Source organism: Tenrec ecaudatus, chromosome 17 (genome assembly GCF_050624435.1).
Source record: "Tenrec ecaudatus isolate mTenEca1 chromosome 17, mTenEca1.hap1, whole genome shotgun sequence".
Classification (NCBI taxonomy): domain Eukaryota; kingdom Metazoa; phylum Chordata; class Mammalia; order Afrosoricida; family Tenrecidae; genus Tenrec; species Tenrec ecaudatus.
In genome coordinates, this window is record NC_134546.1 from 8,536,827 (window position 1) to 8,543,882 (window position 7,056).

Sequence of the window (7,056 nt, forward strand, 5' to 3'; positions counted from 1 at the left end):
TGCCCTTTGGACTGCCTCTTAGCTCATGTACACGTCCAGCGTGAGCACAATGAAGCGTTCTGGAATTCCTGTTCTCGGCGTGAGCCCTAATTTGTCACGATCCCTGCAATTGAATGCCTTTGCATAGTTAATAAAACATGTTTCTGTTTTCAGCCAAGATACATCTGACGTCAAGAATGACGTCCCTCACTTCACATTTTTCTCTTGATCCAGGTTGGATTCTGGTAGCTCCCTCTGTCCCTGTATAATTGCTTTTGAATTATCTTCAGTGAAAGTTTACTTGTATGTGATATTAATGATAGTGTCAAATAATTGACGAATTCTGTTACATCACCGTCCTTTGGAATGGGTACAAATCTGAATCTCTTCCATTTTCTTGGCCAGGTAATTGTCTTCCAAATTTCTTGGCATAGATGAGTGAGTGCTTCTAGTGGCTCATCATCGATCTTATTGAAATATGTGTTGGCATTCCATCAGCTCCTGGAGCCTTGTGAGGAAAGATACAGCTAGATGTGGGAAATCAGGGAAGGAAGAGGAGGCAGAGGAGGAGAAGGAGACAGCTGCCCGCTGCAGAGAGGAGAGAAAACGCTGATGTGTTCAGGAAAGCAAGGAAGGGACAGTCCAGGATTCATTTGAATGGAAGAGCAATGCTTTTATCGTATGAGTTACATGCTCAGAGATGCCAACCCCTAGGGAGATAGTCACTCAGATCTCTAGTGACCATGGCTGAAGCCAGTAGCCCTCTGGGACAGGGATTGGGTCACACGCTAGTGAAGGTTAGTGCTCCTCAAAACCACCCAGTGGCTGTTGAGTTAATTCTGACTGGTGGTGACCCGTTGTAGTTTAAGATGCAGGCGTACAAAGCAAACTAGTTTTCCATTCAGCAGTTCACACCCAGAGTGTCCCAGGACACTTGGTGCTGTCCCCACCATGAATCAGCATCCCCCCCTCCCCCATTTCCACTTTGGGTTCTCAGTTTCCATTGACTAGTTTTCCTGCCTCTTCCTGGCTTCTCCCTTTGCCTGAGGGAATGCTGCCTGTCTGCTCTCCTGCATTGATTGTTGGGAGCAGCTTGGTCCTCGGCAGTCCCTCCTCACCCTCGAGGCCTGTCCTTCAAGTGGCAGAGAGGACTCTTCAGAAGTGGCTTTCGTTCAGAGTGAGAAGGTGTGGAAGGACCATAGTGCCAGGAATCCTGAGGGTTTTCAGTGGTTGAGTTTTGGAAATAGATTGACAGGCTTTTCTTCCAAGATGCCTTGGGGTGGACGTGAGCTTCCAACTCCTCCGTTAGCAACTTAGCCTGTTTCCACCAGTGACCCCACTGCTCCCATCCGAGGCCTTTGGGGAACAACTAAAAATGATTACAGTTCCTCCAACTCCGAGCCACATCCTGCAAAATATGCATATCATGTCCCCTTTACAGAAGAGAGCAAGAATGATGGTTTTGTTTGTTTATATTTAGAAGGAACTCAAGGTTATATCTGATCATTTTTAAAATCATTTTATTGGGGGGTATTACAGCTCTTATCACAATCCATCCATATAGCCACTGTATCGAGCACATCTGTACATTTGTTACCATCATCATTTTCCAAGCATTTTCTTTCTGTTTGAGCCCTTGATACAAGCTCATTTTTTACCTCCCTTTTCCACTCTCCCTCCCTCATGAACCTTTGATAAATTATAAATCATTATTATTTTCCTATCATACATCATCCACTGTCTCCCTTCACCCACTTTTCTGTTGTTTGTGTCCCTGAGGCGGGGGTGGGGGTATACTATGTCAGTTATTGAGTTTGATTCCCCCACCACCACCTTCCTCTTACCCTCCTGGTATCTGTTCTCATTATTGGTCCTCAGGGGGTTATCTGTCCTGGATCCCCTGTGTTGTGGGCTGTTATCTGTAGCAGTGTGCATGTTCTGGTCTAGTCAGATTTCTAAGGTAGAATTGAGGTCATGATAGTGGAGGGAAGGAAGCATTAAAGAACGAGAGGAAAGTTGTGTGTTTCATGGGTGCTATACTGCACCCTGGCTGACTCCTCTCTTCCTTGTGACCCTTCTGTAAGGTGATGTCCAATTGTCTACAGATGAGCTTTGGGTCTCCACTCCACACTGCCCCCTTCATGCACATTGGTATGCTTTTTTGTTCTGGGTCTTTGATACCTGATTCCATTGATACCTCATAATCACACAGGCTGGTGTGCTTCTTCTATGTGGACTTTGTTGCTTCTCAGCTAGATGACCGCTTGTTCATCTTCAATCCTTTAAGACCCCACATGCTGTATCTTTTGATAGCAGGGCACCATCAGCTTTCTTCACCACAATTGCTTATGCACCCATTTTGTCTTCAGTGATCATGTCGGGAAGGTGAGCATCACAGAATGCCAGATTGTTAGAACAAAGTGTTCTTGTGTTGAGGGAGTGCTTGAGTCAAGGCCCAATGTCCATTTGCTACCGTAAGACTTAACATATAAGTACATAGCTCTATTTCCCTATCGTTATATATAAATATATTTACATATGTACATGCCTATATTTAGACCTCTATAAATTTCCTTTGCCTCCTGGTTCTTTCCTCGATTCCCTTTTACTTTTCTCTTGTCCCACTATCATGTTCGGCCTTCATTCAGGTTTCACATTCCTCAAAGTTACATTGCCCTTGATTAAGCCCCACTAGGCACCCTATGCCCTTCTCTCCATCGACGTTAGTTCACTTGTTCCCTTGTCCCTCGGTTGCTTGACACCCCCTTTCCTTTCTCCCACCTCCCCGACTCCCGTATCCTCCCAGAACATTGGTCCCTTTGTTTTCTCCTCTGAATTGTTTCTCCTGCCTATCTTATCTAGGTAGACATGCAGAGACAATAATAAGTGCAAAAACAAGGCAGAGCCAAACAAACAACAAAGGAAGACAAAAGAAACAACAGCAAAAAGAAAGCCAAGGACAGAAAAGGAAAAGCCTACAAATAGTTCAAGGTCTGTGTTTTGACCCTTAGGGGTGTTTGCCAGTCAGTCTGATGGGGGGCCACACTCTCAGAGTCTATTGTTGGCATTCCCCGGGGACTTCCTTGCTTTGCTCCCCTTGCTGCTCTGTTGTACGCCCTTAGCGTTTCGCCCCAGTACGATGGGGTTAGATTGGGCACAATTCCTGCATTGTGTCTCCATTGTTGTCCCCATAGTGCTAAGGGTCAGTAAGGGATGCCATTTCTCATGGTGGGGCTGCCCTTATGGTCTTCTCTGTGCTTTGGCTGCTCAGAGCAAGAGTATCGTTCTCGGGGCTTGGTGGACCAGAATGTGCTCCTCTCTCTCCTTCCCTCTTCATTTGCTCCTGTGTGCGCTGCTCAGACATGCCCCCCTCCACAAGCTGTAGCTTCAGTGCTGTCCTCTGAAGTACATTCTTCTGGGGTGGGGTCCACATAGTTGGGATTGGGGCAGGCTCTGTAGACCTCTCTATTGGTTCCCTGCTACATGCGGGTATGTTGTATTCACATCTTGGCGTACCAGGTTGAAGCCTGGTCTCTCTCTCCCTCTTCTGTGGAGATATAAACAATACCCTCCCCTTGGGTGGCTTAGTGTCCTGCTCTCCCACTACCCATGTCTGTTTTTTTTTCTTTTAAGAATGATGTTTCATAGCAAGACAAGACTGTAGAAAATTTGTATGAGCTACTAACATGTAAAACATATCCTTTTAAAATTTGAAAAACACCCAGACTCGCCAATAACATTGCAAAAATAGTACAAGATATTATCACATAACCTCTCCCTAACTTTTTCAAATAATAACTTTCATTAGGTTGCTCACAGTTTTTAAATGTTGAGTAAAAAGCATTTTGGGGGGCGGGGGGAGGTGGGACTAAGTTTATAAAAGTAAAGCAGGATAAAAAAAGCCGATGATAAAACAGCTCAGTCCCACCTTTGCCTCTTATTACCTTATCACCCCCACCTCTCTGTAACATTCACAGGGAACCAGTTATATTTTTCTTTATGTAAACATAATCAAGCTATTTTTATACTGCCTCCCCCCCTCATAATCACATGCTAGCATCCTATGCATACTATTTGGACTTATTATTTAACAGCATATCTCAGGAGTATTTCCAAATCGAATCATAATAATAGCTTTTCTGGTTTTCTGTTGAAAGGACTTCAGTGTTTACCCAGTAAAGGTTACCCGCCTCTGGCCCCTCAGACGCAGCTCGGGCTCCTTTCTGTCCCTCACGTGCCCTCCTCTCAGCTCCAGACAGAGCTTATTCTCCACGCGGACAGGCTGGGGCTTTGCCACCTCCCAGCCAGCACGACTGCAGTGAGGCCACCAACCTCCGTTGCCATCAGGACCAGAGGCGCACATTCAGGCATGACAGCGACAGGGTGACATTGCCTTAGCATGAGCAACACCCTGAAGAGATCACTCTGGGCCAAGGGGAAAGGGATGGTTTGGAACAAGGTCTGTTGCCAAGCAACCCCAGAGGGGGTGAAATTAACGCAGTCTGTTTTTCATGTAACTGCATCTCAAGTGAAAGCTGAGGCCAGAGTTGATCCCATGCAAAATTAATAATTCCCACATGATTCTGCCTTTTAAATGGCCGTTGCCAAAAGGCTGGGCCTAAAGAAACCAGTTAATCTTTTTTCTCTTTTTTTTCAAGGATGAGGGAAAGGGGGGAAAGGGGGAAAAGAGAGCGTGTGAGAGACGTCACCTCAGGCCCTGTGTTTTTCCACTGGAGTCTTAGGGTGGAAATCGGCGTTTCTATCTTAGATGGCTGCTCAGCCTCCCTAGTGGGAACCCGCTTTAAGAGTCGATCCCCAGCCGACAAGATAAAATACGCCCAAGAGCTGAAAAAAGATACTTTTCTTAGACACAAGAAAAGGCTCTGGATCATCTGACACCCTTTTAATCTCCTTTTTAGAAGCCTTACAATGTACCCTTTCTCATCAGTATGCTCAGGGAGGGCAAATTGTCATAAAAATAAAACTAAGCCACTGCGCCCACCCACTCTCAGGAGCCCCATCCTAGAGGATGACAGGGGACGGGCAGTAAGCCTTGCTCTTCAAGAGCTCCTCCTCCGTCGTCAATAGGAAAGGGTGATGGAGGAGCAGAGTTGGCCCCGCCCGCCCGGTGGGCTCTAATTACTGTTGGTAAATGAGCTGCGTGGCTACCCGCCCACCGAGAGCCTCCCTTGGGCTTGCTGGCTGCTGCTGAAGCAATGGAACAACCCAACCAAGTGTGTTCGGGGCCAGAGAAGGGAAGCTGCCCTGGACCAGGACCTCATCCTAGAGAACGACAGGCACCCCACTGACATGTGACTATCCATGTGACTATCCAAGCAGTGTGTTTTCTGCCATGGAAACAGGAAACCCCACTCTTGCTCCCACCAGCGCCCCCCCCCCCCCCCCCCGCTCCACCAGGGGCCACTTTGAGCCAATCCCTCCCAGCCGACCTGCCTCTGTGAGGAAGAGAAGCAGTGAGCATCCTCGGAGAGGGCCGAGCAGAATGGACTAGCCCATAGACCAGTGGTTCTCGACCTTCCTCATGCCGCGACCCTTTCATACAGTCCTCATGTGTGGGGACCCCCCAACCATAGCATTATTTTTGTTGCTGCTTTGTTTTATCACTGTCGTTTTGCTACTCTTATGAATCGGGCGACCCCTGTGAAAGGGTCCTTCGACCCCCAAAGAGATCATGACCCAAAGGTTGAGAACTGCTGCCATAGAGAGAGCTGGAGAGCAACACGCACGCTTAACCTTGGGAGCCTCAGCCAGGCAGGGCCTCGGCAGGAAACAGATGGCGTGCTCAAGAGTGGGTGATTTGAGGAGAGTTTAATAAAGGGTGGGAGAAACCACCAAGGATCCGTGTTACCTTGGGCTAGTAGCACTGGGGGGGGGGGGGGGGATGACCACACTTGAGCCTGCAGAAACAAGAGAATCAGGGGAGCAGGAGCTAGAGCCACCTTGCAGGGATGTAGCCTTTGGTGGAGTATAAATACCCTAAGATCACTCTCCTCCTTTCCTCGGACTTCCTCCTCCAAGGAAAAGCCATCCAAGCTCACTGCCATCAGGTAGATGCTGACTTACAGAGACGCTATAGGTCTTAAGCAACATGGCAGAACTGCCCCAATGGGTTTCTGAACCCAGAACGCTATGAGAATAGAGAGCCTCATCTTTTTGCCTTAGAGCAGCTGGTAGTCTCGAACTTCTTTCCTTGTGGATTGCAGCCCAACATGTAACCAGTACGCCACCAGGGCTACTGATTTCCTCCTAGGAGCTCAAGGTCAAAGAAGCCCTTTTAAGTTGTGCCTATCATCCAGTTTCCTGGGGTCTGGAGCAGGGTAGGGGGTGTGTAGATAGCCAACACTAAACCTGAATCGTTCATCTGTGAGGCCCCCAGTCCAATCATTCATTCAACCAGGTTCCGGTACTGTGGCTGGGTTATGCCGGGGTATGCTTCTACCAAATAAACGACCTCCAAACTGAGTGATTGCAACCCCGTTTAAGTATCCAACTTGAGGTCACGGACTAGCTAGGGGGATGGCCTCTGGGCAATCAGGAGCCCTTTTAGGCCATCGGAGCAGCAAGGCCCCTCTAAGCTGGAGCCAGAGTGGGCAGTCTCTCTTAGAAGGAGACCTTGAGTGGGCAGAGCCCCTCGCCGACATTTCTAGGGCCTCCCCGTACTGGATGGTAAGTTGCTTGAACAAGTCAGGAACTTGGCTTCCCCGGGGCACTGTTTCTGGTAAGTCACCCACTCAGTAACTCTTGATTTTATTCGATTGAACCAAAATATGTTAAAATCAGAGACCTCAAGTGCGTAGGTTCTGGAGTAGCTTGGAAAGCTCAAAGACAGGTGACTCTGTTGAAGACGTTGTGGACTCACAGCGGAGAAGCCAACTTGAGTCTGGGCTGGCAAGGAGCCCTCCAGCTATGGTGGCAATCATGCATCCAATGGGGTACATTGGCCGCCGTTCCCCTGAAACACCTCCCAGCTCTGGGTGGCCATGCTGGGACCAGGCTCACTCTCTTGCCCTCTGCAGTAGCAGGAAGGGAAGCAGGCACCACCTTCATGCTATTGTA